This window comes from Muscardinus avellanarius (assembly GCF_963383645.1).
Source record: "Muscardinus avellanarius genome assembly, chromosome: 6".
Classification (NCBI taxonomy): domain Eukaryota; kingdom Metazoa; phylum Chordata; class Mammalia; order Rodentia; family Gliridae; genus Muscardinus; species Muscardinus avellanarius.
In genome coordinates, this window is record NC_137791.1 from 126,114,846 (window position 1) to 126,141,365 (window position 26,520).

A 26,520-nucleotide genomic window follows, 5' to 3' on the forward strand; every position below is an offset into this window, starting at 1 on the left:
CAAAATTTCAGCTGTTTTACATAGATTCCAAAGCAAAACATATAATTTTTTTTTTTTGCACAGACAGACACTTTCAAAATTTCTATAATGAGTGAGCATACATTTTGTGTGTTTTGACAGGACTGCTGTCACAGATATTACTAGTACTCTATTCAATACATCAAATGGATTTTTTTAGCAGCATAAAAAGTACTGACAAAATCAAGGCTAAATCCCTTAAGAAAAATATGCTCAGCAATTTTAAAGAGTTAACAAGAATGGCATTCCTTGGGGAGATTATGGCAGTGTTCTCCTTGTGAAAATTATTTGCTGTGCTATCAAAGCTTTAAATTATTTTTCTACCAAATACAAAATAAGAAGGATTTAAGAGGTTCAAGATGCAAATGATTTGATCAAATATATGTAAGAAATACATTTAGATAATTAAATAATTGCTATTAGTATTTGTCAGAAAAGGAAGGAAAAATTATTTAGGGTTCTAAGTCCAAGCAATGTCACATCATTACTAGAGGTCATGGGAAGAAGTTAACTGGCAGAAAAATAGGAGAGAAAAGAAAAGAATTGAGCTGGCTTTATAGCTTTTATAGACCATATGTAAGCCAAATATCTGGAAGTATGTGGAAAGGATTTATGTGGCATAAAGAATTACATGAATTGTATTATTAGAAAAATGTAAATGTGCTCTCTATTGGAATTATTATAGCTGCTTAGCTAGTCATTTTTCTCAGACATTAACCCTCCAGAATGAATATGAATATTTTGCTCTGCTCGGATCTCAATCCTCTCTATGTAAAGTATAATCCCTTAAAAACACAATAGAGCTCAGACTTGCCCTTTACTGAATTTCTCAGGCTTTGGCATCAAGAAGCTGGCTCTTAGTTTGGAGGTCATAGAAATCTAAAGGCAAAAGCACCATAGTAATTTGATTTAACTTACTGGCATAAGCTACTTCCTTGAAATATAATTCTCTATTCTCTTTATATCTTTCACTTAAATATAGTTCAGACAGCTTGCTTTTATTACCTTAGGAAGCATAGTTCATGCCTTGCAGATTCAACAGTTATTATTCTACTTTAAGTATTTGGTATAATTTGTCTTTACTTGTGTTGTAACCTACATTATGATTGAGCAACATCATTGTAAATATGATAATCTTAATGCTTCAGAAGTCAGTCTAAATGTTGGCTAATTTAACATATTTTAACAGTTGCCAATAATTCTGGTATCTTATGATCTTTAATTGGCATAGATATCCTTAGATCAGTCTTGCTAAGGTAATTTCACTTATATAGAAAATTGAAGTCAGGAAGTTAATCCTTTGGGGCTGGATACTATAATATCTCTAACTCAGAGATATAGGAACATGGAAATTCAGAAAGTATTCTAAGTGGAACATCCACTAGTGCCCCAAACAGTAAAATATCATTTTACCTATCATTTTGAAAAAAAAACAAAAGAGAAATACTTAACTAATATGTTCAAAAGCCTGTATAAAAACTGTGAAATAAATGAACCTTGACCCTTAACTAATTTCAATAACAATTAATTTGAGATGAATCACAAACTATATAAGAAAATTAGAATAATGAAGTTTCAAAGAAAAATATAGAATATCTTTGTAATGTTATAGTGGGCAAACATTTTTAGAATACACAAGAAACAGCTAAGCATAAAAGAAAAATTTATATATTTTATTTCATCTTAATTAAAATTTTTGTTTATAAAGCTGTCTTCTAGAAGAAAAGTACACAACATGTAAATCTGATGAAGAACTTGTATCCAGAACACATAAAGAACTCTTGCAAATAAAAAAATTAAAACAAGACTTAATTCATAAAAAGTCTTGGACAAACACTTTTCAAAAGATGTAAGAAGCCAGTTATAGTGGCTCACACTTACAATCCAGGCTGATACTGGAGGATCACAGATTCACAGCCAGCCTGAGTTACTTAGTGAGGCTCTCTGCAACATAGTGAGACCCTGTTTCAAAATAAAAAATAGTTCCAAGGGTTTAGAGCTGAAGTAGAATGGCCCTGAAATCAATCACTAGTACTTAAAAAAAAAAGAAAAGAAAGGAGGATTAGCTAATAGGTATATACAAAAGAGTTTGACATCATTAGATAAATACAAATTGACAATCCCATACCATTAGAACTGCTAAAATCTAAAGCTGATAATATCACCTTTGCAAGCATCATGTTGTAAAAATTTTGGAGAGTCACATATTTCTTCAAAAAATGTAAACATGAGCTGGGATGGTGGTGCATGTCAGTAATTCCAATACTTGGGAGGCTCTACAGGATAGTTATAGGTCCAATGCCAGCCTCAGAAACTTAGTGAGACCTTTAGCAACTTGGTGAGACTCTGTTTCAAAACAAAAAATAAAATAGGGCTGGGCGTCAAGCTTGGACATAGAATATCTGTCTCAAGTACCAAGAAAGAAAAATAAGCATGCATCTTTCCTATGACACAGCAATCCTATCCCTCAGGTATTTACCCAAGAGAGAAATTAATTAAAAACATATGCCCACAAAAAATTATATTCATAGTAGCCCCAAACTGGAAATAACCCAAATATTTATCAACAGAAGAGTACTGATATTTACAACTTGGATGAGCCTCAAAAAAATGAAAGCAAAAGAAGTTAGAAACAAAATAATACCTACTAGAAGAGTCCATCTATATAAAATTCTAAAGCAGACAAAATAAGAAATCAGTGGTTCCCTCTGTAGCATGGTAATTGAGAAAAGGGACACAAAAAATGTTCTGAATAATAAAATGCCCTCCGCTCGCTCTCTCTCTCTCTCTCTCTCTCTCTCTCTCTCTCTCTCTCTGTAGTTACATGGATGTATACAATTATTAAAACAAAACTATGAAACTGGACAACTGAACGGATAAGGTCTATGGCTTTATTGTATACAAATTATACCTTAAGAACAGGTTATGACTTCAGTGTCATAGAGTAGTCTACATATATTCCTAATCATAGAGGAAATTAGTGTGGAAATACTGATAGTAAATTTAGTAGTAAGTTTCAAAATCCTTAAAATGTGAAAAATAACTTTTGTAAGTATATACATGGAAATGTATTTTAAAGAAATTAGCAGACATATGCATGGTATTGTACAAATGCACACAAACGTGTATGTATGTGTATACATATAGAACTTTTATTCCAGTGTTGTTTATTACTGAAAAACTGGAATATAAATATCCAACAATAAGCCAGTCATGGTGGTGCACACTTGTAATCCCAGTCCTTGGGAGACTGAGACTGGAGGATTGCAGGTTCACAGCCAGCCTCAGCTACATAGTGAGGCCCTTTGCAACTTAGTGAGAATTTGTTTCAAAAAATAAAGAATAAAAATTAGGGCTGGGGATGTAATTCACAGGTAGAATGCCCCTGGGTTCAATCCCCAACTCCACAAAAAAAATAAAAAAATAAATGTCCAACAATAGAGGCTTAGTTAAACTGATATATTTGTACCTTGAATATTATTTAGCCATTAAAATATTTAATACCATATAAAGGTAATTTTCAATGTGATATTACATAAAAAGAGGAATTTTAAAAACAAGATCCATAATATGATTATTGATTTGGCTATTTTGACAAGCACAGTGGTTTACCAAGATGGAAAATTGATTGTTCTCTCTCATAAAAGTAGTAGCCTTGCAATACTGGCAGGTAGGCAGCTCTACTGCACAAGTAATTCAAAGATAAAGGTTTCATCTAGTCACTTCACCATCTGTGGAGCATCTTCTTCTACATGACTAAGGCTGAGTCCTAGTACAATGACTGTACTTCAGCCCACAGAAAGCATGAGAAGAAAGTGGAAGGTGAGCAGCTTCCTTTCCAGATATCAACAACATGGCACACACTTTTCTTCCTGCCCCTCAGGTCAGAGCTTGGTCATGCCAAGCTGCCAGTGAAGTACAGGAATGCCCCTAGCTGGGCTGCCCCTTATCGCCTGACACAGGGAGTTGTGATTCCAGTGCTAAAAGGAAGCAAGGGCGAATGGTTATTCCATTCTAGGAGACACAGAGCACTCTTTAACAAATGCCACATCATTGTGTTCTTAATGCCACAGAGGTTGAAACCCTGAAGGAAAACACAGATAGGATAGAGACTTTGCTGATTCAAAAAATTGACATGGGGCCCCAGGACTGGAAAAAAAAGTAACATAGAATATATGAACTCTGAATGGAAAGACATTTTAATACTAACTTAAAACAATTTTCTATATTTTCATTTTAATATCTATTCTAAAGTTACCCATGATAAAAGTCTATATCAGAGCAAGTCTGCTTATAAAACAAGTACAATGTTGATACCAATAAATGAAAGTAAAATGGCAGACATACCCTGCTAGCACTTTAAAGTCCAAGCCGAATTCACTCCAGTAATTCAAGTGCTTGACCTTAATGAATCTATTAAGGCATAGGGGTGCATGCCTGTAACCCCAACACTTGGGAGGCTAAAACAGGAGGGTAAAGAGTATCCTCAGTAACTTAGTAAGACCCTGTTTCAAAATGAAAAATAAAAAGGACCAAGAGTAGAGCCCAAACATAGAATATTACTTGATTTAATCTGAGTACAAAAAAAGAAAATTAAGAAGGAACAGGAGGAAGAGGAGAGGGTAAAGGAAGAGGAGGGAACAGGAAGATAAAAAGTATTGATAAAAATTACTAAAATAATGGACAAAATTAATATGGCTTTTTTTTTTTTTTTTTTTTTTGGCGGTACTGGGGTTCCTGGAAGCCCTTCTATCTCCCGGCTACACTTCCAGACCTATTTTATATTTTATATTTGGAAACAGGGTCTCTTAAGCCAGCGAGGCTGGCTCCGAACCAGCGCGATCCTCCTGTCTCTGCCTCCCAAGCGCGGGGATTACAAGTGTGCGCCACCACGCGCGGCTTAATATGGCCATTTTTAAAACTCTAGAAGAACGTTTTCAATCAGTCAATTTATGTCACAGTTTAGTTGACAGCATTCTTCTTTCTCAGTAATAAAATTAGAACTGATATTAGCATTTAGGAGATAGAGACCAGAGGATGGAGGTTCCCAGACAGCCTCAGCTACTTAATGAGGTCCTTCACAACTCAGTAAGACCCTGTCTCAAAACTAAAAAGACTAAAATAATAATAATAATAATAATAATAATAATAATAATAATAATAGGGCTGGAAGTATAGCTCGGAAGTACAATTCCCCTGAGTTCCATCCCCAGGTACCACAAAATAAATAAATAAATAAAATAAAATTAGACCTGATATTATCTTAGATTTAATGATATACTGTAAATGATACTGATAATTTGACAGCAGCAATTATTTTGCATAGCTGGGGTTAAAATTGGTATTTATTTTATCTTCTATTTTATCTTTTTGTAATAAACAAAAGTAGATAAATAATATAAACTTTAAGATCCAATAGAGTAGCCCAGTATGCTGGGAGGCATTAGTCTAAAGATTCAACAGCCAGGCAAAGCAAGTAAGTGACGTCACTCAGTCCTGACATCAGGAGTAGGAGATCATTTACAGGGATTGGACTTTTACATGATTTCGGTTGTGTCATAAATGGGTTGTTGCCATTTGAAAAGTAAACATAAATATGACTGAAGAATATGTTGCCCTGATTGGACAAGAATGACTGAATTTGGATAAGGTTCAAACAAACCAAATACTGTATCTGCTAATTTATATGTGAAGCTTACACCAAAGCTTTTATGTGTGTGCTAACTCTTGCTTTCCTGCTTTCACTCTCTCTTTCTAGCTCTCTTACTCTTTTGTTCTCTCTCTCTCTCTCTCTCTCTCTCTCTCTCTCTCTCCCCTCTCCTAGTTCATTTCAAAATTAACAATGGAATATTCTTATAGGTGTAATTCCATATTACATGCTTTTGCAATCTGGGCTTCTTGTACCCATTGGCTGTCTTTATGTAGATAACTGTTCAGCTCATTTAATACCTGTCTTTAAAATCCTGAAATTGCCCAAAATTTTCTACTTTAATTGTACTACTATTATATTATCTTTCAAATTGTGTTTTATCTCAGTAGCATGACCTCCTCTCTAGGCAGTTAGTGATAATAACATTAGAACAGTCTTAACCCTAACCAATTCCAGATTAATGCTCTACTCTACACAACAAAAAAGCTATCCCATTCAGAAACAGAGTGCTAACTACCAGATTTATTTTTAATATAAAACAGTAAGACCTTTACAGAATAATCTAATATCTACAATCACACAGCAAAATAATTGCATTATTTCTTGGAAACAATCAGGCCTTGTCCATTTGTACTGATAACCTGCTTGTGCCTTGTACCAGTACTTGCTTTTTGACCTTGACTGTCAGACAGGAAAATGGAGGCATACAGCTGCAATTCTGGCTGGTCCGTAAAGGACTAATAAAAACAAACAAAGTAAGATTTCAGATTAGTTTGGTCCTTCCAGACATGAGGAAACCAAAATATTAAACTGAACTAAGACTAATCACAGGGACAAAACATATTTTCCAGACACTCTCATGCATTAAATCAAAGTATTTAATCTGAGGGTCACAGTCAAAAAGCAAGTCCTGGCACAAAGTATGAGAGTGATAAAGAGCCAAGAACCTGGAAATTAAGGAAACAAGAATGGGCGAGCACATTCAAACTGTACAGTGAGAGAAAAAGCCTCGGAGTCCTTCAGGTGCAGAAGCACAATTTTAGCTACTTTGTATAGAAAACTGCCATACTTAGGCATGTACAGATATAACAGTGGTTAAGATCAGCTCATATTGTCATTTCAAAATCATCTGACAATAATTTATACACTAAACAGTTATAAAATAGCAACAATGAGCATATCTAAAATAGCAATTATAGCCAGGCGCAGTGGTGCATGCATGTAATCCCAGCACTTGGAAGGCTGAGACAGAAGGATTGCACAGGATTGAAGCCAGCCTCAGCTACTTAGTGAGGTTCTCAGCAACTTAGTGGACCCTGTTTCCAAATAAAATATAAAATAGGTCTGGGAGTATAACCCTGAGGTAGAAAAGCCCCTGGGTTCCACCCCCAGTACCACAAAAATAAAATAAAATAAAATAAAATAGCAATTATTATATGCTATAAATTTTTCTAAGTTATTTACCTATATTAACATCCCCTTAATATACAAAACAACTTTATGAGTTGAGTACTAGTATGACTCCCTTTTTCAATATGCTTTAATTGGTGCATTATAATTATACATCATACTGAGGTATAAGCATATAGGTACACATATGTACACAACATTTGGTAAGGAGAAGACTTTCAGGAAGATGGAGACCAAGGCAAGCAGTACACATCAGTCCTGCTGACACTAAGTCCCTATTGCCATGAAAAACAGCATTCTGACAAAAGAAAAAAAAAACAGCATAAATTTAAAATGAGCACAAGTGAATGGCAGCAGAAAAAAAAAAAGCTAGAAGGCAGACGAGAGCAGAAAAGGTCCACACCTGCCTCCAATTGCTGTGGCAGCACCATCTTGACTCACTGTACTGGACTGCCAGAGACCCACAGGAAAAAAGCCAATGACTTGAAAGAAAGTAAGTGGCTGCATCTCATTGTAATTGTAAACCATCCATTCCTCCTGTAAATACCGGCTACAACTTGTAGCACTGACGGCCAAACTGACCTTGCCCTCCAGAGATTCAGAGTGGCATTTAACAACACCATATCCCACCATCCCTGTGGGAGAAAGCCCAGTGAGGCACCTAGAGGGACTCTTACAGCTGCAATAAGCTCGCTGGGTCTGAGACTTTGCAGTTCAACCTGACAATGGGCAGATGGAGTCTGTTGTTAGACACAGCAAAGACCTGGGCTCCGCATTGGTGGAAATTGTGGAGAAACAACTACGCATAACACTAGATCCTGCTCTATTAATACTGGCCATCTGCATAGACTGAGAGAGACTCAGAGAACCAAGTTTTCAGCAAGAAAGGTGCCAGTGACACTCAGCATTTGAAAAAGAGACTGCAGAGGCCAAGTCTGCTGAGTATTCATATATTTATAGGGTTGCATTATTTTGTTGTTGTTTTGGGGGAGGTTGTTTTTAATTTTGGTGGGGTTTTTTTTTGTGTGTGTGTATGTGTGTGTGTGTGTGTGTGTGTGTGTGTGTATGCTTGTTTGTTTGTTCTCTTCCCGACCCTTTCCACAAGCCTCTTTCCTTATACATAGTCCCTTCCACAAGCCTCTTTCCTTATATATATCACTTCTATTTTTATTTCTTTTCTCTTCTTTGTTTTATATTAAACCCACTTCATAACACTATACTAAATACACTACATCGGTTACTATAATCCTACTACATATTCTCTATCTCTAATCTCTACTATACAAAAGACCAAGTGACATTCAGAGGCAAACCACCTAGAATCCCTTCAGATTTCCCAAAACAAGTCAGGAAAGCCATAAGGGCCTGGAGTAACATATTTCAAACTCTGAAAGAAAACAACTTGCAGATCAAAATTTCCTACCCAGCAAAACTATCTCTCAAATTTGATGGAGAAATAAAAACTCCCACAACAAACAGAACCTGACGTAATTTATATCTTCAAAGCCAACACTAGAGAAAATACTTGAGATTAACTGCAAAGAAGAAATAAGTAATACATGCCAGAATCAGAGAAACAGAATTTCCATCAAGCACTGCACAAAAGAAATAAGTAATACATGCTAGAACCAAAGAAAGAATTTCCATCAAACAAACAACTAAGCAAAGAAGAACAAACACTACCTCAAACATAAGTTAAAACTAAAAAATGTTAGGAATTAAAAATCTTTCAATAATCATGCTGAACATAAATGGCAATTTATTGAAGAATTAAACAATTCCCCAATAAAAAACATAAGGTGACAAAATAGAATAAAAATCAGAATCCATTTATTTGCTGCCTGCAAGAAACACACCTTACAAGTAAAGATAGTAATGAACTAAAGGTGAAGGTCTAGAGCAAGGTAATCTATGCCAACAGAACTTGAAGACAAGCAAGAGTAGCAACTATAATATCAGACAAGTTAGACTTCAAGCCCAAGCTATCAGAAAAGACAAAGCAGGTAATATTTTACTGAGAAAAGGAGCAATCTAGCAAGAGGAAATAATGATAGTCAACAATTATGCTCCAAAGGTATAGCTACTTTCATAAAATAAATAATTTGTGATATTAAGTCATACATAAATCCCAATACAACAATAATGAGAGAGTCAACACCCCTCTCACATAGCTGGACCAATCTTTTAGACAAAAGGTCAGTAAAAATGCACCAAACCTAAAAAACAATAAATCAAATGGACTTATTAGACAGATATAGAATATTCCACCCAACTACAAAAGAGTTCACCTTTATCTCAGCTGCTCATGGAACTGTCTCCAAAGAAGACCACATCCTGGGCCACAAAATGAGTACTAGAAAATTCAAAAAATGTGACATACTTCCCTGTGTCTTTTCAGACCAATAGAAACTAGAAAGCAACTACAAGAAGACCCAGAGAAGCTACATAAACATGTGGAGACCGAACATCACATTGATGAATGAAGAATGGGTCATGGAAGAAGTAAGTAAGAAGTAATGGGTGAAATCAAGAAATTCCTGGAAACAAGTGAAATTAGAGATATAACAAACCCTCTGGGGCATGTTGAAGGCAGTATTAATAGGAAAATTCATAGCACTGAGTGCCCAAATAAGAACAGAAAATCACCAAATAAACTACCTAATGACATACATCAATTCCCTTGAAAAATAGAAACAGTCTAATCCAAAAGTCAGTAGAACACAGGAAATTATTAAAAGCAGAGCAGAAATAAATGAAGTAGAGAATTAAAAAAAATACAGAAAATCAACAAAAGCAAAAGCTGGTTTCTCAAAAATATTAACAAAATAGATAAACCACTAGCCAACTTAACGAGAGAGAGAGAGAGAGAGAGAGAGAGAGAGAGAGAGAGAGAGAGAGAGAGAGAGAACTCATCTTCAGGGCCCCAGCTTCGGGGTGTGCTTCTTCCCCATGGCCAGCTATCTGGCTTCAGATTTCACCTTCTCGCCCCTGCGAGTGGTGGAGCAATGGGCCTAAAGGGCCTGAGCCAGGCTTGGTTGACCATCGGAGCTGGTTTAGCTTCCCAGGCTCTCCCAGTGAGCAGGGAATTGGGCCGGTGGTTGGGTCAGACAGGGAGGTATGGGGGATTTCCCCGTGCACCTCACCATAGGAGTTCTGAAGATGGGTGCCTTGCTGCAGACCTCCAGTTGGAATGGGCCTGGTGCCCCAAGGCTGCCAAGAAAGCTCTCAGCTCAAGGGTGAGGTGGTAGCCAGGGTAGAGAGCAGCAGTTCTGAGGGAGCCTCCCTGGAGCCCTGTGCTGCCAATCCTCTTCCCTTGAAGAAGGAGAAGAAGCCAGAGTGGAAGTCTGAGGAGTACCAGGACATTGAAGCTCTACAGAAATAACTTGAGGAATTTGCCAAGGTGTTGAAGCAGAAGAGGCTCGCCCTGGGGTACACCCAGGCTGATGTGGGGCTTACCCTGGGGGTTCTCTTTGGGTAGGTTTGAAGCTCTGCAGCTGAGCTTCAAGAACATGTGTAAGCTACAACCGCTGATGCAGAGGTGGGTGGAGGAAGCGGACAACAATGAGAACCTCCAGGAGATATGCAAAACGGAGAACCTCATGCAGGGCCCAGAAGAGAAAGCAGACAAGCATCAAAAACTGAGTAAAAGGCAATCTGAAGGCCTTGCTCCTGCAGTGCCCAAAGCCCATGCTGCAGCAGATCAATGACATCGCCCAGGAGCTCAGACTCGAGAAGGATGCAGTCTGAGTGTGGTTCTGTAACTGGCGCCAGAAGGGCAAACAATCAAGCAGTAACTATTCCCAGCCAGAGGGTTTTGAGCCAGTGGGGTCACCTTCCCAAGAAGATCTGTGTGGGGAGCCATTAAGGTTTTCCCCTTATCTTTACTAAAAGAATACTTCTGACTGAATTTCCTTCGCCTAGAGTCAACAAGGTTTAGGGTCATGGAGGGTTCAAAGTAATTAAGGTCTGAGAGAAGATTAGGTTTGTGTTGTTCATGATGGCATGAGGGTATTGATTGACCTGCCTGTGATGTATGTACTTTGGATTGTCATTATTGTATTCTGGTGTAACATGAAGTGAGAAACTGTATAAATACCACAAGAGAAATAAACCCAGGATCAGTCAGTAGAGATATCGACCCAGGAGTAGACTGGCGATCCTCCCATGCTTGAATTGAATTCTTTGAATTAAATTCTTTAATCCTCACTCCTCTCTTCGGAACCCGTACTTTTGCTGGCTGGCTTCGGCAGACCTGTACCCTTTCCTCTGGCCCCAGGGCCCCATTTTGGTGCCCCAGGCGCCATTTTACCTCGCTCTACCCCTAGGTCCCTTTCCCTGAGGGTAGCACCTTACTTCTGGTCCCTGTCACTACTCTGGGCTCTCCTTGTCCCTAAACTAAAGTGGTGGCCCTTCCCAGGGATGGAGGAGGGGACTTGGGAGGGGAGATTGGAGCCTGTGCCAAGGCTTCTGAGGTGAAGGTCTTCATTTACTGAGGAAGGAATTGAAAGCACAAAGGGTGGAGACAGTTTTAGGGGACTGGTTGGAAGGAGGTGAGGCTAATGATGCTCTTGATTTTAATCCTCACATTGCTCAATACTTTGTTTTTGAATAAAGAAACCTGGGACACAATAACAAAAGAGATTCAATTCAAATTATGAAGATAAGAGGTAAAAAAGGAGATATTACCATGGACAATGCTAATCCAGAGGATTATCAGAAACTACTTTGCAAAACTATACTCCAACAAATTAGAAAGTCTGGAAGAAAATGACAACCTTCTAGATGAATATAACCTTCCTAAACTGAGTCAAGAGAATATAGAAAATTTAAACCAACCAATAGCAATTAAAGAGACTGAAGCAGCAATAAAGAGCCTACCATCAAAGAAAAGCCTAGGACCTGATGGTTTCCCAAATGAATTTTATAAAACCTTTATAGAGCTAGGTATGGTGGCACATGCTTGTAATCCCTGCGCTTGGGAGGTGGAGACAGGAGGATCACACAGGTTTAAAGCCAGGTGCACTGGCTTAAGAGACCCTGTTTCCAAATAAAAAAAGTATAAAAATAGGTCTGGGAGTGTAGCCCGGAGGTAAAAGGGTTTCCAGGAACCCCAATACCACCAATAAATAAATAAATAAATAAATAAATAAATAAATAAATAAATAAAACCTTTATAGAAAATCTAATCCCAATACTCTTCAATTTATTTTGTGAAATAAAAATAAATGGGGCTCTCCCAAATACATTCTATAAAACCAACATCACATTAATACTAAAACCAAATAAAGACAGCTCAAGGAAATAGAACTACAGGCCTATATTACTTATAAACTTAGATGCAAAACTGCTGAACAAAATAGTAGCAATGCACACTCAAAAACACATCAAGAAAATTATATACCATGACCAAGTAGGGATGCAAGGCTAGTTCAACATACAAAAATCAATCTATATAATTCATCACATAAGCAGAACCAAAGACAAAAATTGCATGATCATTTCAATAGATACTGAAAAAGCATTTGCCAATATTCAACACCCATTTATGCTAAAAGCACTGCAGAGAATTGGAATCGAAAGAACATACCTCACTATTATAAAGGCAATACAGAATAGGCCCACAGCCAACATCATATTAAGTGGGGAAAAACTGTGAGAATTCCCCCTAAAAACAGGAACAAGACAAGGATGTTCATTATCACCATTTCTTTTCAATATGGTACTTGAGGCTCTAGCCAGAGCAATAAGGCAGGAAAAGGAAATCAAAGGAATACAAGGAAGAACTAAAATTATCACTATATGCAGATGACATGATACCAAGAGGACCCAACAAACTCAACTTAAAGACTTATAAAACTGATCAACAAATTCAGAAAAGTGTCTGGATACAAAGTTAATCTTAAATCAGAAGATTCCTGAATGACAGCCATAAATCCACTGAAAAAGAAATCCAGAAAACACTTTCACTCAGGATATACCACAAAAAAACAAAATATTTAGGAATAAACCTAATCAAGGAAGTAAAAGACCTCTACAAAAGAATATAAAACATTGAAATAAAAAGAAATTGAAGATGACCTTAGAAGATGGAAAAATCTTCCATGGTCTTGGATATGTGGAATAAACATCATCAAAATGATCATTTTTTTCAAAAGTGATCTACAGATTTAACACAATACTCATTAAATTATCAAGGTCATTCCTCACATACATAAAAAAAAATTAGTCCTTAATTTCATTTGAAACAAGACAGATTAGCCAGCCAACATAGTTCTCAGCAATAAAAACCATTCAGGAAGCATCACAATATCTGACTTCAAACTATACTATGAAGCCATAGAAATAAAAACAGCATCATACTGGCATAAAAACAGATACACAGACCAATGGAGCAGAATAGAAGACTCAAACAAATCTCTATATTTACAGCCAATTGATTTTTGACAGAGAACAAAAACATACACTGGAAAAAAGCCTCTTCGACAAATGGTGTTGGCAAAACTGGTTAGCCATATGCAGAAAAATAGAAATAAACCCCACTTTCTCACCTTGCACAAGAATCAATTCAAAACAAAAGACTTGGAAATTAGACCAAAGACCTTGCAGCATCTTGAAGGGGGCATAGGTCCAACACTACAATACATAGGCACAAGTAAAATCTTTCTCAACAAGACCCTAAAGGCACAAGAAACTAAAAGGTGGATCAATATGTGGGGTTGTTTTAAACTGAAGAGCTTCTGTAAAACAAAGGAAATTATCAAGAATCTCAACAGAGAGTCTATAGAATGGAGAAACTTTTTGCCAGCTATTCCTTTGATAAAGGACTAATATCTAGAGGATATAGAGAACTCAAGAAACTCAACACTAAGAAAACATATAGCCCAATCAAAAAATGGAAAAGTGAACTAAATAGATGCTTCACAAAAGGAGAAATTCAAATGGCCAATAACTGTATAAAAAATTCTCAATATCACTAGCAATTAGAGAGATGCAAATCAAAACTTCCTTGAGATTTTAACCTAACTCCAACTAGAATCACAATCATTAGAAACACAAACAGCAAAAAATTCTGGTGAGGATATGGAGAAGTGGGAATTCTAATATATTATTGGTGGGATTGCAAATTAGTGCAACAACTTTGGAAAACAGTATGAAGGATCCTCAGAAGAATGGGAATGTACATACCATGTGATACAGCAATACCACTTCTGAGTATCTACCCTATAAAAGAGAAACCAAAATACCGAACTAATGCATCCATATTTATGTTCAAAGATACACAATTTACCATTGCTAAACTATGGAACCAGCCAAGATGTCCATCAGCAGATGAATGGATTACAAAACTATGGGATATGTACACAAAATCATTTTACACAGCCATAAAGAAGAATAAAATTACATCATTTACAGGGAAATGGATGGAACTGGAGAATATTATGCTAAGTAAGATTAGTAAGGCACAAAAAGTAAAAAAAAATCAGATGCCCTCTCTAATATGCCAAAGCTAGGGAGAAAATGGGTCACAGGAGGAACTCTAGATGATGACAGAGAATCTACAGATGAGCAAATAAAGCAACCTAACTGAGGGGGATGGGAGGGCAAAGAGGGAAATTCCCTAATGTACATGATGCAAATTCACAAACATCTCAAAGTCAATCCCTAAGCCAAACATAAGAAGGAGGGTAGGGGGAGGAAATTGGGGAAAGACTAAATGAGTGATGTGTGCATGTATGCCTCTACCATCTTGTACCCCATTAAGATGTATAATACACCAATAACAAAAAAGAGGCAGTCCACAGAATAAGAGATAAATAAAAAAATATTTTGGTGTTTCCCTCTGGGTCCTGTCTCTCTCTCTCTCTCTCTCTCTCTCTCTCTCTCTCTCTCTCTCTCTCTCTCTCTCTCTCTCTCTCTCCATATATATATATATATATATATATCATTGAGTTTGGTATTGATAATTTCACATATATACATAGCATTATTTAAACTTTTGCTTTTGTTATATCTCCTTCTCCCTTCTTCCCTCCCCAAAACCTCCTCCATTGCTCACTCCTTTGTCTGAGGTCTTTTATGGGTCCCCATTTATTGATGAGGAAACTGAATCAAGAAAAGATTAAGTAACTTGACCAATGTTAGCCAGCTAGTCAGTTTTAGAGAGATGTCCACAAACTCAGCAATTCTAGCCCTGATGTTTCTTTTCCTAACCACTCTGACACTTTTCTCAGTGTTATTTTATGTGTTTAAGAATTTGATTACTGGTGTGGTTGAGCTTTCTCTCATGCAATTGACTTTTTCTCCTGTGAAGTGCTTTTCCACGCTCTTTGCCCATTTTCCTAATGGAATGTTGATCAGGTTTGTTGTTATACTAAATGATGGGACCACATGTAAAAGGGTGAAGTCACATGGTGAGACAGGAAGCCAAAGAGTGGGGAGGGGCCACTCCTCCAGATTATATATATATATATATATATATATATATATATATATATATATATTGGTGTATTTTAATTACATATCATAGTGAGGTTCAAACCGACATTCACACAAGTCTTGGTATGTCTACCTTCAGGTCACACCCCACCCCACTACGAACTCCTCCTTGTACATATTAGTGAGGCTGGTAGTGATACCTTCATACCTAAGAACAGCATAACTTGAATTGTATCTGTCATCAGTTCTTCCTTTTCCACTCCCCAACCTCTCCTCTATTCCCTTCTACTATTCTACTGATTTCTCTCCTCAAATATCTAAAGTTCATTTTGTTTCCCATTTCCTCTCTAGCTTCCACATTTAGGAGAAAACATTCAGCCCTTGACTTTCTGACTGGCTGATCTCACTTAGCATATGTAATGGTCTGAATTTAGAATGCCCCCACCAGCCCTCATGAAAACAAAGTTGCAGTGTTGGAAGCAGGGTTTGGTTGCTAAGCAAAGGTCCTGGGGATGTGGCCTTGAAGACTCTATGCTTCTCTCCTCCCCTTTCCTTTCTGCATTTGGAAAATATTTTTAAGTGTCTAGATTGATATACAACCCCATCACATCCAGTCTCCATTATGAGAACAGAGCCTTGCTCTCTCCCTGGCTCCACTTCCTGACACCATTCTTTGAGCTTCAGACCCTAGCCTCACTTGGACTGAACCCAGAATCTCCAAAAATACAGCAAATAAATTTTCTTTCCTCTAAGATATATGGTCAGTTGATTTGCATTATATCAGTAAAAATGTTGACTGAGACAGCATAATATACTCTAATTCACTTTATTTTTCTGTAAGTGACATAATTTTGCTGTTCTTCTTGGCTGAGTAAACTTTCATTGTGTATATATGACACATTTTTGGGGGGAGGGCATTGGTACTGGAGTTCCTGAAAGCCCTTCTACCCCCGGGCTACACTCCCAGACCTATTTTTTTTGGGGGGGGGAAATAGGGTCTCTTAGCGTGGCTGGCTTCGAATCTGCACAATCCTCCTGTCTCCACCTCCCAAGCACAGAGATTACAAGCATACGCCACCACAACTGGCTTATATGACACATTTTTGTTATCCATTCATCTGTTGATGGACACCTAGGTTAGTTCTATAACTTGGCTGTGGTTAATTGTGCCTCAATAAGCATACACAAAAGAATAAAAAAAAGGTTGGGTTTTTTGAGACGATAAATAAGATCAATAAACCTTTAACCAACCTAACCAAAAGAAAGAGTTGACCCAATTACTAAAATAAGAGATTAAAAATGAAATATCACCACAGATGGTCTTGATTTTCCATAACTCACTCTTAACAAAACTAAATTATTCATAAGACTAGTATTAATTAATTCCTTCTGAAAGCAGCACCCTACTTGACCTAATTACTTTAGACTAATCCCTGCCTTTCAAAGGTCCCACCCCACTCACATCACCATGCTGGAGACCAAGCCTCCAACACATGAACCCTTGAGGACACACTATATCCAAACTTAGTACAAGTACCCACAACAGTGCCTACATGTAGCAGGTCCTAAATATTTATGACAAGAAGGAATTTTGAGGTATTTGGTACCAATGCATAAAATTAAAATGAAGAAGTCATGTTCAATATACAAAGGATACTTTTAGAAAATTATAACTATCCAAAACTAGAATGCCTCATCTCTAAGGGGAATATCAGAAAGAGATAACCACTGTTTAGAAGTGCAAAGCCTTAGGTCTAGGAATATGACCAACTTTCAATCTCTCTCCTTCTTTTACATTTCTTGTACTTGTTACTGTGAACACTGAACTATTCTTTAATTCTAATCCTCCATACTCTTTCATTCAAATTATTTAATTGTCAAGCAAAGGTTGAATGTATTTAAGGTGACAATGTGGTAATTGGATATACATTTATATTTTCTGATGGTGACTACAATCGAATTGATTAGTGTACCTCTCACCACCCACACAGAATATAATCTTACTCTTCTGGCTGTCAGCTGCACTCTTTGAACTTGACCCTTCAAAGGTCAACTTTTGTTTTTCCTGTCTCCTTGGTATCACTTCTGTTGTTTAGTATTATACACAAAAGCAACTGCCAAAAACGGTGACAAATAGCAAATTATATGACTCCTCTATCACTACACACGAGTCACTCACATATGTCCCCCTACAATTCGTATCAATCAGTTCTGATTCATCTCAGGATTCCTGTTACCCATAGAATTGCATTTCTAAGACCTTTATTCTATGACAGACCTTTAACATGCACAAAGAATGCTACAACTACCTATAATTTATCCTGGAAAAATGGAGCTAAAATTTTTCATCTGATTCCCTTCCAGCTAATACAGATTCTATAGAGCAACAAATAAATAACTTACAAAGTTATTAAGTGGAAAAAGATATAGATAAATATATTTTATGGATTTCCATAGTCACTCAAAAATAGTGAAAAGCACATTTTGGAGATATTCTCTCCTTTCCAACTTATTCAAAAATACATCTTTAATTGAATGTGGTGACACACACCTGTATCCCAGCATTTGGGAGGCTGACACAGAAAGGTAACAGGTTTGAGGCCAACTTCAGCAACTTAGAGAGATCCTGTTTCAAAATTAAAAATAAAAAGGGGTTTAGGGGTATAGCTAAGAGGTAGAATGCCCCTGGGCATTAATCCCCAGTACTACTAAAATAACCAAATAAAGATAGATTTTTTTTATGTCTCCTTACCATCCTTTTACATTATCAGATGGTGTCATATGCAACTATGTTAGAAACCATGTACTTGGTGACTATTCATGTCTGCTTTTTTAAATCTAGTAATTGAACACTTCAAGGAAATTTAGAATGTAGCAACCATTCACTCTAAACTGGTTCGAAAGTATCTTCCCCTCCAACAGAGCAATAGCCTTCACACCTGTTGTAGGAGACAACGACATAGATTTTTCTAATCCTCAGAACAATGAAGTACAGTCTATGTAGGGGAAAGTCTTAAGTCAACTCTGTTGAAAGGAGCCTTTGTGAATATTTCAGTGTCCTTGCTCAGGCTTTTCAAATGTGAAGGATTTATATGTCTGTGTAAGCAATTGAGTCCATTTCTATTTATTTCTAAAAGCATTATATATTCATATATCAGCAAATGTGTACAAAGAGATTTACTTATATAAATTTGTCATTAAATTTATGCCTTTCTGCACGTGGAAAGTATTTTTAAGTGTCTAGATTTATATACAATTTCATCGCATCAAAGTTCTCTTAAGTAATGAGTAAGTACTTAAAGCTCCTTTACTCCTACAAGGAAAATAAGGAGCCAGGTAGCTGCAAGTTGGAAGAGATTATCTAGTCTGGAAATTATTAATTTAGGGGACAAGAGGCTGTTAAAACCATTCAAATTGAAGTATTTCCCTAACTTACTAGTATTTTCAGCTGGAGCCAATAATTTCTAAAAAACGACATGATGATAATGCATCACATATACTAAAATATTGGTTAGCTATTAAATAAGGTACTTGGAATGTGTATTTGAACCACTTGTGCCTTCACTATTGACCAGCAGAGTTGTACACACTCCCTCTGGGTATGGTGCTCAGAGTCTGACTGCTGTCCCCTCCAGCCTGTGTTTCTTTTTCCCTGGTCTCTCTGGCGTGGACTGCAATGTGCTTATTACACATTCCTAATGCACCCACCCCTGGTCCTGCACTATATCCCTCAGGATGCTCTCCTGCTCCCAGGACTAGTTTTGGTAAATCTCACCTTCCCTTCTCTACTTGTGGCTCCTTGCACACTTGCCTTCCTCAGCACATGCTCCATCTGTATATGGCACGCCACGGCCACTCTCCCTTTCAGGTTAAAAAATACTCTGCCTTGCAGTAGGCATTCTCTAAGAAGACTTTCAGTTTTTTCAGCCTGAATATCTGTATAGAACAGGAAGTGGCTACTTTGTCTTGGGATTGCACCATCCATCAGAGAATAACATGTATTAGGAGTGTAAGGGAGACTCTTCAAAACAATGTTAATGTGGTGTTTTCCTACACAGTGGCATCACAACAATGGGCTTATTATTTATTTATTTTATTACTTATTTATTTATTCATACATTTGTTTATTTGCTGTGCTGGGGATTGAACCCAGAGGCATTTTACCTCCAAGCTACAGCCCCAGCCCTTTTCTGTTTGTTTATTATTATTTTTTGAAACAAGGTCTAAGTTGCTGAGGGCCTCACTAAGTTGCTAAGGCTGGCCTTGAATCTATCATCCACCAGTCTCAGCCTCCCAGGCATGAGAATAATAGGCATGGGCCACCATGCCAGGCAACAGCTGGCTGTGTGTGTGTGTGTGTGTGTGTGTGTGTGTGTGTGTGTGTGGTGTTGGGGATGAAATCCAGGGGCCTTCTACCTCTGGGCTACACTCCCAGACCTCTTTTATTTTTTATCTTTTATTTAGAAAAAGGGTCTCACTAAGTTTCTGAGCCTGGCTTCAAACCTATGTGATCCTCCTGTCTCAGCTTCCCAAGTACTAGGATTACAAATGTGCACCACCACACCCAACTGCAGCTGGCTTTTTTAATTTCAGTACTTATTAAGGGAAGGGCTCAACCAAAAGGCCCAGAAGTAACAAAAAAGTGATGCTTGAACAGCATAATGTTGGTTAGTGACACATAGCTGAGGAAAATGGGCTAAAAAGATCTATGAAACATGCCAGCCATGTTTCCTAGATCTCCCATGTGGGGTCATTGTGAGCACGCCTCCACTGAAGTGCTCTTCCTTCTATCCCCCCCATAGGGTCTCACCCACTGTCAAGCTTCAGTTAGCCAAAACTGGTTCAGTAACTTTAATAATTTTCCATCTGAAACTTGTGAACCAGGCTGCAGGAACTTTAGAAGCCATTTTTGTGGCTACATCCAGCACCTCAGGTAGGTACCTCCTACCTTATATTTCTTTCTACTTGCTCTGTTTTGTTATCATAAATTCCCACCACATAATTGATTACTTACTTCTCTGCCCAGTTTAATTAAGTCAGCATTTCAGCAGCCAATGCTTGGCTCTCCATTCCAACCTCAGCCCTGATCTGTTTTATATAACCTCTCTTTGGCTCCATAGTCTAAGACTCTGCCATTAGGAAACCCAAATGAAGATGGTCTTCCAAAGCCACAGTTGTATAGTTAATATGAATGATAAGAATAGAACATGAAAAATTAAAACACATGCTCTGTGAAAATAGCTGCTCCAACTGTGTCTTTTAACATGGACAGATCAGCTCAGGTTTCAAATCACCTGCCATCTTTAAAATAAAACACAAACACCGTTCATTTGACCTTTTATTCACTGAGTACCAATTTAGGTTCATAACCTTTGAGTCTACCTGATCTTCCACTACTAATTCTGAATCTTAAAAATTCCTTCCCTCTAGCCTTTCAAGCTGGCACTCATGACATATGCCTTGGTGTATAGGAGCCTCAGATTCTCAGAAAACATTGTTCAACTTGAGGACTTTAGTTCCCCAAACTGGTGTCATTTCAGGTTGGATCTTTCTTCCCTGGCCTTATCATCATGACTTGTACTCAGTGGGGCAGAAAAAAATTGAATAATAATTTTTATTTTTTTTTAATTTCAGTGATTTTTTTCCATGATAGTGAGTGTGCACTGTGAGAGTTCTGAGTCAACGAACTAATCCCAGGCTTCTTTAAGCAAAAGCCATAGGTTTATAGGCAGTGCCATTTCAGAAAGGAACTTAGAACCATTACTGGCTAAAAGTTTTCTATAACATGGCATGTGAGACTTATTCCTATTTAAAAACACATAAAATATGTCCCAGAGCAATAAGAATTATGTGCAAATTATACAGTCTGAAATGAAGATATTGATTACTTAGCTTCCAACCACAGGCAAAAATATCTACAACTTAAAGATGCATATTTCTCACTAGCTCTCCTCAAGCCCTCTTAATTTTCTCCCACCTTTAATTTTATTTTTATAAAAAATTACAATTATGTTACTTTCCTTTCAAAACAGAGGTTACCACTTGAAATTCAACCACCCATTCCAATGACTTTGAACTTACAACTCATTTTTTTAAATTGCCAATGCTATTTGCTAGTTTCCTAGGTAACCAAGAATCTGATGCAAAAAGGGACTAGATACTCAAAAGAAAGTATAACACACATACACTCAACCAAACACAAAGCAATCTTCTTCATTTGCTAAAATAGATTTGACCAAGTGTTTTTACATGGTGGCAGATGGTAGCTGCATTAATATTTATGCTGGACATGAGGAGAGGCTTGGAAGAAAAGAACTTTAGATTGGAGACTCCTCCTTGGAAATAGGTAGAAAATCAACATATCAGTACAAAACGAGCACAGGCTCCCAAGTCTGAGATTGAATCATCCTTTGTTACATCTCCACTGTCTTATCTTGGGCAAGTCTCATCTATTCTGAATCTCAGTTTCCCTACGTGTTCAAGCTAAATTACAAAACTGAAATGGTAATTAAATGAGAAGATGTTTGTGAAGCATAATTAATGCTACCATTCCCCATGTGCTTACCTGGCACAGGCACACATAAAAGCATGATACAGTTAAGTAGTGGTACTTCCATTTTAGAGCAAAGAGAGTAAGATCCTGAGAGTTAGTCTCTGGTCTCAGGTAATAAATGACAGATGTCAAATTCAAGCCAGACTATAATTAGACCCCAAACTCCATGCTCTGGACCTCTCCATTGTCATATAGTAGGAAAGTACCTGCATTGTGGTAGACATTCAGTGCTTTCTTAATATTGTAAATGCAAGAGATACTTTGAAGACTTCCAGGCTGCACAAATGCAGCAGTGCCATTCACAGCAGGGCCAGTGTGAATGGCACTCCCAGAACAGTCATCCAGTCAGCACACATCCATTGTGACCAAGTGCTATGGCCCTGGGCACTAACTGCCATGGGTCTCTGTGATTACAAAAGAAGAGATAGAATCGAGCATGATGGTACATGCTTGTAGTCCCAGTTCTTGGGAGGCTGAGACAGGAGGATTACAAGTTTGCAGCCAGCCTCAGCTACTTAGTGAGGCCCTCCACAACTTACTGAGAACCTGTTTTTAAAATGAAGAATAAAAAATAGAGCTGGGATATAGCTTGAAGGTAGAATGCCCCTGGGCTCAACCCCTGGTACCACAAAAGGAAGGAAGGAAGGAAGGAAGGAAGGAAGGAAGGAAGGAAGGAAGGAAGGAAGGTGTCGTGCGCAGTGACGACTCTTACACGATCTTCCTCAAGCAGTTTTATTACCCCAGGTTCTTGTACAGTTCCCGTAAATCTTCTTCCCGTAAATCTTCTTCATCTTCACCCGTAGATTCTCCCGTAGATCCCCTCCCCCCAGAAATCTTCCCCTTATATAGAGCCCAACAGCCAATCAGCAGACTGTTCACGTGCACAACTCATGGCAACAGCCAGTCCATTGGCTGTTGCCCTATGGCATGCGGTGTTCCCGTGTATCTCATGCTCTTGTCGTCACTTCCTGAAAGCTGTTTACCACCTAAGTGCTCTGGGGAAATTCCGCTCAGCGCCATCTTAGCTCTCGGACTTATTGGCTGATGGGCGGGGCCCGTCACAGGAAGGAAGGAATAAAAATAGATTTGTAGTGAGCCCCCAGCATCTTCTGAACAGATTTTACACATTTTAAGACTGTCTAAAATTATGTCTGTTGCTTCTCCTAGGTAGAAATCAAAATTCCTTTTTCTAGCTTGCCTTGCTTGGGAAGTTTGAGTGTAGGATGTAGAAATTCTGATACCTGGGTTGATGTGATGAGACTATATTTGATCTATATGTCAGATCTGGAACATCTGTATTCCATTTCAAATGAGAGCAATGTGAGGCACCACACTGACCCTCTCACTGTTTACTTAATCTCCAAATTTTTACTTTTCACCACTGCCATCCCCAGCTGAGCCACAGCAGGCAAGCAACTACTTTCCCACCTAAATGGTGCTGATGTAGACTGTCTCTTTTATCAGCTCTCCGACTCTTCTAGAAACCAAAATTCTCCAGGTTTTCCAGGTTGCTTTTGCCGAGCTTTCGCAACCCCTCTTCTCAATGTCTTCCTACCACAGTTTGGCAGTACAGGACTGTTGTTTTACTTCATTCTTGGGGGGCTGCTAAGTTCCTGTGGGATCCTCCAATCAAGACCAGTCCTCCCAGGGTCACTTCCCACCATAAAGTAACCTAACAATGTTTCCTAAAGACTCTCCCCTTCCTAAATTAACTCTTATGCTAACTATTAAGAAAGTGGTGTTTAATTTTTATCTACTTGTGTGACATATTTGGTATAAGTAGATGGCACATAGAACATGCTAAATAAATATTAGTTCTCTTACTGCCTCCTCTCCACTTCCTGTTTTCGCAGGCATAAGCCATTTGAGAACAGGAACTATAGCTCAACGTGATGATACAAGCCTGTAATTCCAGCACTTGAGAGGCTGAAAAAGGTAGATTGCAGATTTGAGGACAGCCTCAGTAATGTAGCAAGAGTCTCAGCAAACCAGAGATCCTGTTTCAAAACAGAACATGAAAAGGGTTGGAGGATGTAGCTAGGAGGTAGAATGCCCCTGGACTCAATCCCAAGCACCCCTCCCCAAAATCAAAACAAAACAGAGACTGCCATTCTTATTCTACCCAGTGGTGCCTATAGACAGACATCAGCAGGTCCATGTTTGTGATATTGACTTGGTGGGGATGGTAGTAGGGACCCAAAAACACAAAGAGAAGAAATTTATAGAAAAGATGCCCACAACCACCATTCCTAAAAGTTGAATTTTATTTTATAAATGTCTCTAATATAATGTCATCCTTCAAGCAGCTGATTTTTCTTCCCATGAACTATTTTCCTTCGTTCAACCCTCTCTTGTTTCATTAAAACCCTCTAGTGGGGATTCCCCAAAGCGCTCTACAGTATAAATTAATTCCTATGGGCCCAACGTAATGGCCTGGTAACAGAGCAACACTGAGAATATGATTTGCCTTGAGTATCAGGAGTTTCCCAGGCCAACAGAGTTACAACCCTTATTTATACAGACACACCCTGCAGCAGAACCTTAACTCCCTCTCCTCAGCGAGAGGACTTAATGATTCAGAAAGCATGTGACACCGTAGATACAGACTACCGATCCCTCACCCCCATTTAAACTCTCTAAATTAACCAGGTTGGTCAACTTGGTAACATATAAACACTTGCTGTTTTGTCCTATCCTTGTTTGTGTATTTGCCTTTGCAAAATGACCCATCCACATCCTTTCTTTTGAGTGTCAATGAAACGCCCCTTCTCTCTCTGTCCCTCTCTCTCTTCCAGCAATGGCACTAGTAAAATGAACTTCTATAATTACTCAACTCCATGAACATTAATCTCTTTATCTGCAATATGCAGTCTGAGAGCAATTGGACCTACTTGGGAGTTGTTCTCAAGGTGAAATGAGATAAGATATATAAAGTACCTGGCACAGGGCCTGATACGTAACAAAGCTCAATAGAAATGGGTTTCCTTCCTTCCCTTCCCCCTTCTCCTCCAGCCCCCCTTTGTCTCACCTCTTCTTGAACTCCTCTAACATAGAACTTTATTTCTTCTTCCATTCATCAAGGTCCTTGGAAGCCCTTTTATTTAACACATTCACTCAATGCATGTAATAAATATTAAATGTGTGAAAAAAGTCCTGTGACATTGGGGATATATGTATATCCCGAAAACACTACATACATTCAGAGCCTGCCCCTAACAAAATACACATGATAGTAAGGCAGTAAATATTTGATATTAGACATAATTGTACTACAATGTACTTTCTGCTATAAATAAGTAATGAATGTAAAGGACAGAGTGACAAACTAGAGAATATCAATGAAAGCTTCAATGAAAAGAAATTGAGGTTGGGTATTAAATAATTAGTAGGAGTTCATGGTGGGAACATGGTTAAAAAAAAAGACAATAGGCAAAGGGAAAAAATTGTCTTAAAGAAATAACTCACCACAGGAAAAGATTCTGCAGGCATATTTAGGTCCCTGCATTGTGAACCACAATTATTGAGACCTTATTTTTAAAATTGAAAGGCAGGACACACAAATACAATGAAAATTAAAGGACAAAAACACCAAAACATTTTTGAAACCTAGAATGTGTAGTTGAGATTCCCAGAAAAGCAAAATAAATACATGAAACCATAATTATCAAAAAATAAGGAAATGGCTAAATAAGTAATAACTAACCAAATCAAGACATAAAAATGACAATGGAAAAATGTAATAGCATTGAATATCTTTAGAGAACCTAAAATAGATGATTCTGATTATAATATATGAACAGGACTTTTAAAGACTACACATAGTTGGGAGTGGTGGCTCATTTCATGTAACCTAGTACTTGGGAAGCTGAGGCAGGAAGATCACAGGTTCAAGTCCAGTCTCAGCAATTTAACAAAACCCTTTGCAATTCAGTGACACCCTGCTTCAAAATAAAAAATAAAAAGGGCTGGAGGTGTAGCTCAGGGGTACAGTGCTCCTGATGTCATCCCCAGTATTTCCCCCAAAAAAACTAAATCACTTTTGGATATTTCTGTAGTGATCTTTGTAATAAAATCCTTTTAGTGACGATGAATGCCTGTAATCCCAGCTACTTGGGAGGTGGAGGGAGGTAGGAATATTACAAATTTGAGACCAGCCTGGGCAACTTAACAAGACCCTGTCTTAAAATGAAAAAGAAAGAGGACTGGTAATGTAGTTACATGATACACTGAATTCATATGAAGCCCCTGGATTCCATCCCCAGTATAAAAAATAAATTTTAACCCTTTCACAATAATTTATTATATTAAGTAAGAAAGGATGATATATTTCTACTCAAGAAATACATAAGCTGGGCATGGTGGCGCATGCTTGTAATCCCAGTACTTGGGAGGATGAGACAGGAGGATCATGCAGGTTCAGCTACTTAGTGAAGCCCTTCACAACTTAGTGAGA

The 26,520-nt window shown here is 37.9% G+C and overlaps 1 pseudogene across 1 annotated transcript in view; it reads left to right on the forward strand.

Moving 5' to 3' along the window:
- The window catches only part of LOC308264150 (POU domain, class 5, transcription factor 1-like), a 57,533-nt pseudogene extending 46,061 nt beyond the window's left edge, over positions 1 to 11,472 (forward strand). The window contains exons 3-5 of the transcript in view: positions 9,485 to 9,591; positions 10,256 to 10,926; positions 11,329 to 11,472. The product of the transcript in view is annotated as a POU domain, class 5, transcription factor 1-like (transcript). The remainder of the gene's footprint in view (positions 1 to 9,484; positions 9,592 to 10,255; positions 10,927 to 11,328) is intronic.
- The last annotated feature ends 15,048 nt before the right edge of the window (positions 11,473 to 26,520 follow it).